General features: G+C 44.8%; 1 long non-coding RNA gene across 1 annotated transcript; it reads right to left on the bottom strand.

Moving 5' to 3' along the window:
* Nucleotides 1–6,561: 6,561 nt before the first annotated feature.
* On the bottom strand, nucleotides 6,562–10,597 carry LOC135918123 (uncharacterized). The gene is made up of 4 exons (XR_010569562.1): nucleotides 10,529–10,597; nucleotides 10,354–10,421; nucleotides 8,442–8,495; nucleotides 6,562–6,810 (listed from the first exon to the last, which is right to left on the bottom strand). It is a non-coding gene; the product is annotated as an uncharacterized lncRNA (long non-coding RNA).
* Nucleotides 10,598–13,143: the final 2,546 nt, after the last annotated feature.

Raw genomic sequence — 13,143 nt, 5'->3', positions numbered from 1 at the left:
ATTCCCATGCAATGATATATCGTATTTACAAGCGTATTTCTCGCTCTCGCATAATGCTAGAATGCTCACACTGCCGACTTTCTTTTTCGAGTAATCATCCTACACTCGAAAATTACTGCAGTGATTGGCGTCTGCTTCTTGCGGTGCATGGCAGCCGATGTAGCAGAGTACTCCGCAATTTTTTTAGAGCGCAGCTCTTTGGCGTCCGTTCCTGGGTTTCGCGTCGTCGTCGGCGTCGTCGTCGACGGCGTCGGCCTCGTAACCAGCTCGCCTCCGCCGCCGCGCTCCGCCGCCGCGCATGCGCCGCTGCTCCGCCGCCGCGCATGCACGCTGTCGGCTCTCCGGGCGAGGGAGGATGATGGAAGGGAGGAGGAGAGACTGTGGAGGAGGGCTGGCTACACAAATGGCTCTTTGGCGTCCGTTGCTGGGTTTCGCGTTGTCGTCGGCCTCATAACCAGCTCCGCCCCCCTTTCATCCCCCCAGCGCTAGCAGCGACCGACTGATACCGCTTTCGTGAGTCCGCTACCGCACTCACGAAAGACGTCGTGCACTTCCTGCAACTCGCATTAACCGTCCATCGATCCACACCGATGTTAGTAGTGGGGGACTTTAATGTTGACATAAAGACAAACAGCAATTTCGTAACACTTATGCGGGAGAACATCCCGTTCCTCTCGCTCGTAACGCGTCCCACGGCTGTGACAACCTCGCGAGGCACTTGTATAGATCTCGTCTTTGAGAATCAAGCATTGGTGTACCAAGTCGAACATATATCAGTCTATTTCTCCGACCACAAAGCTTCCTTCATGACTGTCAAGAACTGTTAATGGAGTCTTTGTTAAAGGAATACGTGTGAAAAATAAAAAAAAATTCTGTGATAGCGCATACATGTGTTTCTCGATTTCTTTGCCTCAATCTATCGAAAAGGTGAAACAGCTTATTTGCTGCGCTCAAATTTCGCATTAGGAAGTAACGTAATCGTCGGTAATTTTTTTTAGATGCCGTTCCTCACTGCATGCGGAAAAGCGCACATGTGCACGAAAGTCTCTGAAGTCAGCAGAAAAACAAAGAAAAAGTACGGAGAGTGCGCATACGGCAGACCACACGTGCAATGTTTAGGATATGTACATAGATGATTTAAAAAAAAATTACCGACGATTACGTTACTTCCTAATGCGAAATTTGAGCGCAGCAAATAAGCTGTTTCACCTTTTCGATAGATTGAGGCAAAGAAATCGAGCAACACATGTATGCGCTATCACAGAATTTTTTTTTATTTTTCACACGTATTCCTTTAACAAAGACTCCATTAACAGTTCTTGACAGTCATGAAGGAAGCTTTGTGGTCGGAGAAATAGACTGATATATGTTCGACTTGGTACACCAATGCTTGATTCTCAAAGACGAGATCTATACAAGTGCCTCGCGAGGTTGTCACAGCCGTGGGACGCGTTACGAGCGAGAGGAACGGGATGTTCTCCCGCATAAGTGTAAGGAAATTGCTGTTTGTCTTTATGTCAACATTAAAGTCCCCCACTACTAACATCGGTGTGGATCGATGGACGGTTAATGCGAGTTGCAGGAAGTGCACGACGTCTTTCGTGAGTGCGGTAGCGGACTCACGAAAGCGGTATCAGTCGGTCGCTGCTAGCGCTGGGGGGATGAAAGGGGGGCGGAGCTGGTTATGAGGCCGACGACAACGCGAAACCCAGGAACGGACGCCAAAGAGCCATTTGTGTAGCCAGCCCTCCTCCACAGTCTCTCCTCCTCCCTTCCATCATCCTCCCTCGCCCGGAGAGCCGACAGCGCGCATGCGCGGCGGCGGAGCAGCGGCGCATGCGCGGCGGCGGAGCGCGGCGGCGGAGGCGAGCTGGTTACGAGGCCGACGCCGTCGACGACGACGCCGACGACGACGCGAAACCCAGGAACGGACGCCAAAGAGCTGCGCTCTAAAAAGTACTTTTGCCAAACAATCTATTTATGCGGTTCCTGCTGGCGTAGTGTGTGTGATCTTATTCCAATGGTCAGTGTCAAGACTTGCTACTGGACGCATGTTTCATGGCGATGTAGACAAGCTGTCCTTCGAGAAAGCAACGAAAATGGCTGTCGGCGAAAGTTCGAAAACATCTGAGTGCTGCGCACAAGGCTATGCGCGAGTGCTTGCGATGGGCATTGTGACCATAACGCTTGCGTAATGAGTGCTAGCAGCGGCGAGCTGTATATTCCCTAATGCAAACGTTCTGTGCAACCGCTTGTAGTACGTTTCGCTGTACCGCGGCTCTGAATCTGGAATCATGCGATGTCCAATACCCTCACGTCACGCGACAGATGTGGTCGAAACGGAACTGGTGTCACCAGTGCCCACAATTCTAATTTCTGTGCACGTGAAAGTGATCCGGGGTAGCTAACAAAAGCAGTGCGACTTCCTTTAGCAACCAGACCTTGCCAACCCACTGCTTCACACGACCTAGAATTGACGACGAAAACCTTTCTCGAGGAAGTCCCTCCATAAACTAACATTTTTTTACTTACCCACTCTGTCGTATATATTTTGTTTTTTGAAAGAAATGACAATAAGCAGTACTTTATTTTCTGTCATGTTACGAACGTCATGAAGACAAACGTGCCACACCACATCTATTACGGTGAGGCTTTACATCACAGAGAGATAAACGAGCCAGCGTTTTCTGCCGTGTCAAAAGTATGAACAATTTATTGCCTGTTTAGTGGAGCTTTATTCTTTTTTTTCGTAGGATTGGCTGGTAGCAGTACAATTATTCATAAATTTCACTAAATGTCAACCAATATTTATTTGAACTAATATTCCTCGTACAATCGAATACGAATTGTCAGCTAGCTTGCATAATCATCTTCACTGCAAGTTCCGGCCAGGTGAGTGCGATTTCGTTAGGTGTGCTTTCAGGTTTCCGTGTAGCGCCAGATAGACGTAGTTTGCTGATCGCAATCGCATTGCAATAGAATATACAGCACGCCGAACATTTTTGTACAGTGCTGCTACTTGACATTACATTTTCATGAATGAAGCAAACGCCTCGTGTGTGATATACTACGGCTAAAATTCCTGTGACCAACCCTACAGTTTCCTCTATGCACAGTTTGCTTAGAGAACTTTCCGAAATAAAGTACACAAAGCATGCCACTACATAATAATCATTTGTCTAGGCGGACATGACATCATAGGTCGCACACTAAGCACGGTTCCAATACAAACAAAACCACTAACTTGATAGACGCTCCTAAGACATATTCTTCGGTCTGTAGCGGCCATGTAGAGCTGATACGCAAGTACCATCAATAGTAAATTTACCCACTTCACAATAGGGCTACAAGATCATGATGTCGTTTTCAATATATAAATGCGAACTTGGAACAATCGCTCAACAAGTGGCTCCAGATGCATTAGAAGACATGATCTTGTAGCGATACCTTGCTCTGGTGTCTGGAGGCAGCAGAGATTGCAGAGGGAAACAAGGGACGGAGAAGGAGGGTGCCTGGAGGTCGTTAAGAGGAATGCGTGCCGGTGAACGTATGGAGGAGCGCACGGCGTAGAAAAGGGGAGAAAGGAAGTGGGAAGTCGAGGACGATGATCTTGGGTGGAGGCCCGCTGGGTTCAAGTCATTTGGCAGTTTCTACGGACTCTGTAAGCTATGGATGTACCGGGCACGTCTGGAAAGCGTCAGGGAGAGCGCCGAACTTGACGAACGGAGCAGCAACGCGAGTGGTGGCAGGCTTAGCGTGAGCTGACCGAGCCCGAGGTTGCAAGCATGTGGCGGGCACAAGCTGAACAAGACGGGTGAAAGGCGCGGGCTAGGCGTGCCCAGAGACTCCCGAGGAACGTGCTACACGGCTTGCTACGGCTGGTGTGTTTCAGTTGATAGGTAGGCTGGCATAGCCTAAAAACTCCGCAAACGCACCCGCAATCTTGCGCGTATCTCGCGTTGACTATGTGAAACGTCAATAGATTTTTTTTATCTTCGCCACTCCTCAGTGTGGCGCCAGAAAAGATATTTCAGCAAATGGCCCTGCGCCACAGTCTGTCTGCCGTGAACCTCTACAGATGTTCTGAACAGGCTAAAACACGCTTGCTTGACTACAGTGCACTGGGCCCCTTGCGGAGTAAAATTTTCTGCAGTTATTGCGCTTGTGCGCGCCAATGCACCGCGCATACTATATACATTTATAGCGTCCTTACAGTTGGAAGACATACTTTCTAGTCTTTCACGGTGTGTGTGTGTGTGTGTGTGTGTGTGTGTGTGTGTGTGTGTCGCAAGCGATTTTGTGGGCGCTTACGAATCAAGCACAGCGCAAGGCCGCTGTTGCGCAAAAGTGGCCCATTCTATTGATTGAACAATAACAATGCAACAAAGAATCATTGCAGTGAAGCCGTTCAAGACTAGAGCTCTGAAGTCCTTGTAAACTACGAAAACCGTAAATATGTAAATTGCTGCAGTTCACAAGTCTTATCTGACTAGCTGCCTGAAAAATGAAAAGTAAATAATGTTCCACAGGTGATTCCAGGGAATTTTACTGACAGAGTACTAGCCATTGCTCTCTGCCGCCGTGGATGTGGTTCACTGCCTCCGAAGGCACGCAAACTTCTCATCGAGATAGAATCTCTTTTAAAGATCAGCTTAAATCTTCTGGGTTAACCAGGCCAAAAGATTCGCCCTTCTGGGCACATTGCGGTACTACGAAAGCGAACTGCAGTCATTTTTTGCAAGAGGTCGCTTGGGATGAGCCATCTATTAAGGCAAGCTCACCCCTCCCCACGTTTGCTGTTTCTCTTGACAACCAGAAGGAGCGACAGGGTAACGATTCCAGGCCTTCTTCCCAAAAAATAACTGGATATAGCAGGAATGATAACATTCAGAGTAAGCTGAAGCATCTGCTACACTAAAGGAGCCCGTTTATTTTTAATGCGCAACGGCGACTGCTGAGGGTTCCGTACAGTTGCTTGATAACTAAAAACGCTCACTGAGCTTCTTAATGAACAACTTAAGAAGCTTGGTTATTATTGACCTTACCTACTCCCGCGAATGCGTACCATACGCGACTATATTTTTCAGGGAAACTACTTTTTGAAATCGTTAAGGACTTGCCTTTGAGTCAGGTATCACAGCGAACAAGCGCAAAACTGAGTCGACAGTGTTTCTTGATCATTCTCAACAAAATTTGAAGGAGGTCTCGGCTTTACAATTGCAACAAATTGATACAACAATCTTGTAGTGTGTCTTCATAATTATTTTTGGCTTTTCTTTACTCCTTCTATTTTATCCGGGCAGAATAGCGGGTTGACCGATGTATTATTTGAATGAAATCTGTGTGTGGGGTCCTGCATGCATTTCTATCGAGATTCCGTCACAGTAAAGAAGTCAAATTAAAAAAAAATTACCGACGATTACGTTACTTCCTAATGCGAAATTTGAGCGCAGCAAATAAGCTGTTTCACCTTTTCGATAGATTGGGGCAAAGAAATCGAGCAACACATGTATGCGCTATCACAGAATTTTTTTTTTATTTTTCACACGTATTCCTTTAACAAAGACTCAATTAACAGTTCTTGACAGTCATGAAGGAAGCTTTGTGGTCGGAGAAATAGACTGATATATGTTCGACTTGGTACACCAATGCTTGATTCTCAAAGACGAGATCTATACAAGTGCCTCGCGAGGTTGTCACAGCCGTGGGACGCGTTACGAGCGAGAGGAACGGGATGTTCTCCCGCATAAGTGTTAGGAAATTGCTGTTTGTCTTTATGTCAACATTAAAGTCCCCCACTACTAACATCGGTGTGGATCGATGGACGGTTAATGCGAGTTGCAGGAAGTGCACGACGTCTTTCGTGAGTGCGGTAGCGGACTCACGAAAGCGGTATCAGTCGGTCGCTGCTAGCGCTGGGGGAATGAAAGGGGGGCGGAGCTGGTTATGAGGCCGACGACAACGCGAAACCCAGGAACGGACGCCAAAGAGCCATTTGTGTAGCCAGCCCTCCTCCACAGTCTCTCCTCCTCCCTTCCATCATCCTCCCTCGCCCGGAGAGCCGACAGCGCGCATGCGCGGCGGCGGAGCAGCGGCGCATGCGCGGCGGCGGACCGCGGCGGCGGAGGAGAGCTGGTTACGAGGCCGACGCCGTCGACGACGACGCCGACGACGACGACGACGACGACGACGCGAAACCCAGGAACGGACGCCAAAGAGCTGCGCTCTAAAATATATATTATTCTGAGGTTCCTCGTGAAGGAACATCAATGTGATTATGAGGTGCGTTTTACTGATGTAGTACCTTCTAATATTGATAGGCGCATGGTAGTATTAATTAGCGTGGGTCTATATGTGGTACATCGATATTTTTCATTTCTTTTTATCGAAATGCAGCCTCTGCTGCCAGAGGGGTGACGCCCCGATACCGTGCTTACAGCTCAACGCCTCATCCGCAAAGGCACCGCGCCCTCTTGATTTACTTTCATCAACCATGCTCTATTCGTTATGAATATAAGGTTGTCAAGAGGCAAGGACTCTCGAAATATTCCCCTCGGCAGGTGGACCGTAGATTAAGTGCACTTTATTGACATCTTTTTTATTGACATCGCTTATCGAAGATTGTGCAAGTGAAGGGCAACAAACAAAAAGAAGACAGGCAAATGCAACACATGAGTTAATAAACATGAATAAGGCACGAGCATTTGTGTTCAGATGGTGTTGTGCAAATGCCGCCATGGTAGCCCTGACTCGAGCAACTGTCGCTGCACTTCACCCAATCAGGACAACCGCTTCCTTCTGCATTTTCGTCTGAAAAACAGAAGAAAGCCGTTAGCATAGACTTTTTTGCCACATTCAACGGACTGCTTGCCACATAACATTAGAGGCATGGGCCATATAGCGTGAAACTAGTCTAAACTCCTGACTTCAACTTTGTTAAGAGGCGAGGTGCACTGTCAAGTAGGGAGGGTAACGTTGGGTCGAAACAGCACAATGAAAATAGGTAGCCGGATCTGGAGGGTGATGCTGGTGTGCACGATCTGTCCTTTTCCCTTTACTTAGCTTGCGCTGGCTGGTTGAATATCGTGCAACTGCGGCGTGGTACAGAAGGTTAACAAAGCCGCTGAATCGCATTCTCAGCAAGTGAGTGAGTGAGAGTTACAAGTGAGGTCTGAGTGCTGTCGTATTCACAGTGAAAGGGCCCGATAGTGTTTTTGAATTGTTGTATATTAAGGGAAACACTTTTACAATACGCGAATAAATCATGCTGGCCTGCAGGTTCAAGTAGCCAGTGCCTGGACGATACGCGAGCAGCCATCTTCTATTCCTTTCAGAATGGGGCAGTCTCCAGCTGTTCACAAAAATTGCCGTGTTTTCCTTATGTTAATGTATATGTAAGGCATACACACCACCTTGACGCATTAGGTTTTCGTAGTTTTGTGACGTTGTGTGACAGACAGACGAAGTGGGCCCAGCCCGTAAACTTTCCACAAATAGCCCAGGGTTAGCTATAGAAACGAATTGAACTAGAAATATTATTTATCTTTTTTTTTCTGTCTATTCATGCATAATCTCTGTGTAAACGTCATATCACATGGTGAGCAATGTCCTCCTATGTTTTACGGAAGAAACTATAAGACGGTGCCAGTTGAAGTGTTTTATGGCCGCTTTGGCAAAGCTACAGCAACATTCATATCCACGAATATTGATAAGCACATATTACTTTCTATTCCAAACTTTGTCACACTTAAGTACAGAAGTATACCCTTAAAGACCGACGAAAAGCTGCGCAGTGTCAGAGGTTGCAAAGAAAAAATACTACGTGAAGTTCATTCCTTTGTACTTTGAAGTGGAAGAAAATTTTTAGTAATTTATACCAACCCTATTAGTAGAAGAATATTCGAATGACGCTAAATCTTTTGTGTGCACAAGGCTTGTAGGGACCTGCATGCCTTTCGGAAACAGCAAAAAGAAAGCCTCTAACAATCTGTAAATATTTAGGTCATCTTTTCCGAAGCCTCAGTTACTCCAGGCCACATTGGAATTCGTTTGCCTAAAAAGTGAACCAATCTACTGGCTCATGGCTTTCGCCAGTAATGCCTTGCGTAAAAGGCAAAGTTGGATATTCCTTTGTCAATCTGGCCACTTGCACATATTAAGGTTTCTAGGTTGTCATTATGTCATCGACCGGCACAACACCTACTAACAAGCAGCATGTGGAAGATGTTGAGTCCTGGACTCAGTGTATTTTACAGGTTATCATTTTACGAGCGTGCTTGAACAACTTCGAGCCTGCAATTATGCTTAGAAAAATATGTAGCTATCTTACATGATACAATTCCTCTCTTTCTCACGTATGTGGTCGCGCCTCTTGAGGAAATGACACATAGATTACTTTCACAAGGCTTTAAAGCATGTGCATGCTGCGCTTCTCTACTCACCGATGTAGTAATCTGGAAGGACATCCCCTGCTAAACAGCTGGTGTGCATGAACACTGCATGCGCGATACAGCAAAGATTTAGGACCAGCAACGAAAGGACTCACACCTCATCATTATAAATCCGTGCCTCTGCTCAAGAAAAGGAAAGATTTGCACAAATGCACGCCAACAATGAGCACGTAAGTTACACTCTCATCAAACCGCGAATCTAAGTACTGATGTAGAGATGAATGTTGTGATTTTAATGAAGGCAAGCTGAAGCTCAGTAGGAAGAGTGAATTCATACAAAATTCGAAGCGGCCGATGCATGAACAGGTGGGGCAAGTGGGAGGAAGCGTCCGCAATTTTTCCTATCTGCCCCAATTTTCTATCTGCATCATCTATACTGACGGTTCGCATTTGGAAAAAAAAACGTTTAATATAGGCAATGAAACGGATATCTCGTAGCGTGAATCCATTCATAATTCGTAAACACCAAGGCGCGCCGCATAATCGGTTTTGTAGAGACTCGACAGCAGTGTCTTCGGCTGAGACCATGAGGGTCATTCGCGCAAACGCCAACGTTCATGCTGTGTGGTGGTGTGCAAAATACCCCACCGTGGTGTCCACATTGATCTGAGCGGGACGATGAGAACAATTCAAGCCACAAGGTTTGACCTTGACAAAACCCTCTAGGTGCCGCACCTAGCATATATATATATATATATTGTGGGAACTTATAAGCTAGTCTTTGTCATCTGTACATGATCATCGTCATGTGGGTTTCATATGGGGTTCTTCAGCATCGTTTGTGGGGCTGGCCTCGAGTGTGATTCGTGCTGTGGGTGTGGTCAGTTCGCCGCATCTTGGACGCAGAATAAACGTAGGGATAACTGCGGCGTCAATATATATATATATATGTATGTATGTATGTATGTGTGTGTGTGTGTGTGTGTGTGTGTGTGTGTGTGTGTGTGTTTGTGTGTGTGTGTGGTAGTCATATCACAATAATCGAACACAAACCGGCACTAAGGACAAGGTAGGGTAGATTCCTTGTGCTTAATAAATGGAAGTGAAAGTGAATGAAAAAATAACTAGCCGCAGGTGGGGAACCATCCCACAAACTTCGCATTTCGCGTGCGATGTTCTACCAATTGAGCTACCGCGGCGCCGTTTCCCTATCCACTTTCATGAGTATTTATGTTTCCTAGTAGAACCCTAGGATTGTTATACTGGAAGTGTTTCCCAGTAGAACCCTGGGAGTGTTAACAGACCTTATCGGCGAATGTGGCACATCCTTTCTGCCGCAGGCATCAGGACAACGTTATTTTTGCGGGGGAAGGCAACCGCTCAATAAACCCGCAAGTGCTGCCTGAAGGCATCAATGTTGCCGGATTCGAGACCCTCGTTATGTAATACACGAGAAGAAAGGGGTAACCATTCCTAGGTAATTAGTAGCCAACACTCACTGCGCTTCTGTCATCGTACTGGCTTCCTGCGGAGCATTTGTTGAAGGTGCGACACGTCAAATCATGTTAACAATATATTTTTAATACTGAATAAAGGATCCACATTCTAGGCAAGGTCAACTTTAGTGGATGAGAGATGTGGTCGTTTGTGAAAAGCGTCACTTCCTCACCGCTCGCGAAGCCTCGCATAAATACGCCGAATCCCACAAAGTATGGGATGTGTGCAATTGTTTATGTACATTTGAGTCGTAAGCGTAGACTTGATGACTTCGTGCTTGAATAATAATCTTCCTACGAAGAGCGCGTTCAATGATACGTCTCTGTGAAAAGCTCGAAAATTTCAATCTGGCCTGTTCTACTCAACTCAAGAATAGCAGCACGAGGCATTCGTAGCCCTATGTTTGTGAGCAGCATTTGATGAAGCATTGGGTGTGGTAAAAAACTGGCTTTTTGGAGTTGCGTACCGGTTAATCCAAGAATCAAGACGATGACTGGAGCGTGCTTCATCTTGAGAGCCGGATAAATTTGAAGACTGCGTACACAAGAGAGGTTTCAGTAATATGTATCGCAAAGCGCGTGCCTAGTCAGCTAGGAATGTCGTGAAATTATCACGAGATTTCAACAAGACGCCCGACTTACCACGCACAATGCTCTTTCCTAGTGGTCAGCGAATATGGGCTGTCGACGATATTCCTCAGGGAATATATAGTACTAACTGACATGCATCGTACCAGATGCAGGAAGCATACACCTAGTGCCAGCTAATCAAACAAGTTTTTATGATCCGTAGACATAAATTTCATGGTGTGCTTTATCAGTATGACCGAACTGCTCACTAATTCACAACTGGCTAATGGCTTCACTTCATTTGTGCCCACAGGACGCAAATCAAATTACTGCAATACCAATGCCACTAAGCAGTACTTCATTTTCTGTCATTTGACAAACGTCACGAAGGCAAACATGTCACCCATTTATGCCGGTCGGTCATATATCACCGCGGAGTAAACGAGCCAGCACTGTCAGGCTTGTCAAAAGTTTGAACTATTCATTACTCATTAAGCGGAACCTCTTCCTTTTTTCGCCGCATGCGGTTGACTGGAGTACAAGTGGTCGTATATATGTGAGTAAATGTCACGTAACTTTCATCTCAGGTAATTGCAGTCTAGAGAATCTGATGTTCCCAGTACAATGGAATGAGACTTGTCAGTTAGCTTGAATGGCAGGCAACCTTCACTGCAGCTTCCGGCCAGGTGAATGTGATTGAGTCAGATGCGTTTTCAAATTTTTCTGTAGCACCAAATAAAACTAGGTTTTATGGCAATTGCATTGCGATCAAATATAGAGCACACCGAACATTTTTGTTAAGTGTCTGACAATACATTTTCATGGATAAAGCAAACGGCTTGTGTGTGATATACCAAGGCAATTTTTTTTGCCCAATTTGGAGCTTACTCTATACAGAGTTTGCTAAGGTAGACTACTTTTTAAAAGAAATCCACAACGACGTCTCATACAACGCCACTACACAATAATTTTTTGTCTAGGCGGACCTCACTTGCAAGAAAAACCAAAGCAGTCAATTCATGGAAATAAACTAAATACAATAATTTCTTCTTGCAAGTGTACGGCACATGTTTATCTTGAAAGTGGAAACCAATTTTCGTACTTGTTCACTTGCGTGTTTGAAATAAAAAAAAATTATTTTCCACCATGTGCATAAAAGATGGCTGACAACGGGAAAAAAGCTGCCCGTAGGTGCTTTACGAGTGCGCAACCCCATGTAATGAGCGAGGTTTGAGCAACAGCAATCAAAGAAACAATCGTTAAACTGATGTAAACACTTGATGAGTGCAGAACGAAAATAGAACACAATGATCCGAAAAATATAAATGCAGGGATAAGTAAAATTACTTTTTTTCTTCTGTAACGATACCTCTAAATTTAGCAGTGGACAAAAAAAGTAAATCAAGATTAGCTGACTGATAATGGTTTAACAGCAATGTTAAAAAATAACATAGACGTTCCATGCGAGAGTTCAAACGGTGCGCAACAATTCCACCTTTGGTAGCACAAATTTGCTCACTTTTTTCTTAATGTACCAGCGTACACTGTTTTATATTGTCTCTTTTCATCATTAAATATAGTACTCAGACAATAATGGTACAGTTTGCGTGTCGTGAGAACAGGTGCGGTATGAATGAAAAAGACTTCAGTTTTTGCATCATAACCAGAATTCAACACATGGCGTAGGTATCTTTTCCTCATAACGAAGATATATTTGTAGGTTGGACAATTTAGTGTTATCCCAATCAAGTTGGGAGTATTAACATCTGAATAGAAAAATAATTATAACTGAACACTTTAGCGTTTGCTGAAAGAATGTATCTGAGACAACAAATTATTCAGTTTACTCCAACTGGATTTAGCACCTATAAGTTAGCAAGAGATTCCCAGGACATTTGTTTAGTAAATGCCAAACAAAGGCACTTAAAATAGTCTGCAATATCAACAGGACGAGATTTGAAAATAAGATCGGCTTATTTTTTGCGAGAAAGTTATAGGAGGATCACTGTTGTAGCTTAACTCTGGGGTCATTGCAATTGGAGGTATGGTGACCGATTTTAGTACCCGGACAAAACTTGTTGGGGTCATCTGCGTTGCCACTGAGTTTGGCTTTCTGAATATATTAACAATCTCCTGTGTATAAAAGTTAAGCAGCAAGGATCCGAATATGCTGCCTTGTTGGACACCACAAGTCAGTAGAAGGACGTGGAATCGTGAGGTATGAATTTGCGCAACTTGTCGCCGCTGGGATAAATACGACAAAAAAGGAACCCGTGCCTACCTATACCATATACATTCAACGTATCCAGCAAAACTTAATTTTTCACCAAGTCAAAAGATTTGGAAATATAAAAAAAAGGAATCGCTGTTTGCTTCATTTGAAAATGTCTCAAAACATATTTCTTTTAGTGAAGCAAATCTAATTCTGTTTATATTATCTTGCGGAACCAAAATTGGTGAAATTTTAACAAATTGGAGCTTCCAGCGAAATTGAACGCCCTACAATGACTCATTTGTTCGAGAGTCACTAAAAACTTGGCAAGATAGATACCGTTCTATAATTGCCTAAGTCACTTTGATTTGCCTTCTTAAACAGTACTACTTTGGTGTTTTGCATTTTACTGGAAATTTTGATATAGTCTGGCAGATAATAAAGATATTCGCAAGAACTGTATCAATTACGTGTG

The sequence above is a fragment of the Dermacentor albipictus genome, chromosome 10 (genome assembly GCF_038994185.2).
Source record: "Dermacentor albipictus isolate Rhodes 1998 colony chromosome 10, USDA_Dalb.pri_finalv2, whole genome shotgun sequence".
NCBI lineage: Eukaryota > Metazoa > Arthropoda > Arachnida > Ixodida > Ixodidae > Dermacentor > Dermacentor albipictus.
Note: the sequence above shows the minus strand (reverse complement) of the source record. Positions and strands in the feature narration are given on the sequence as shown.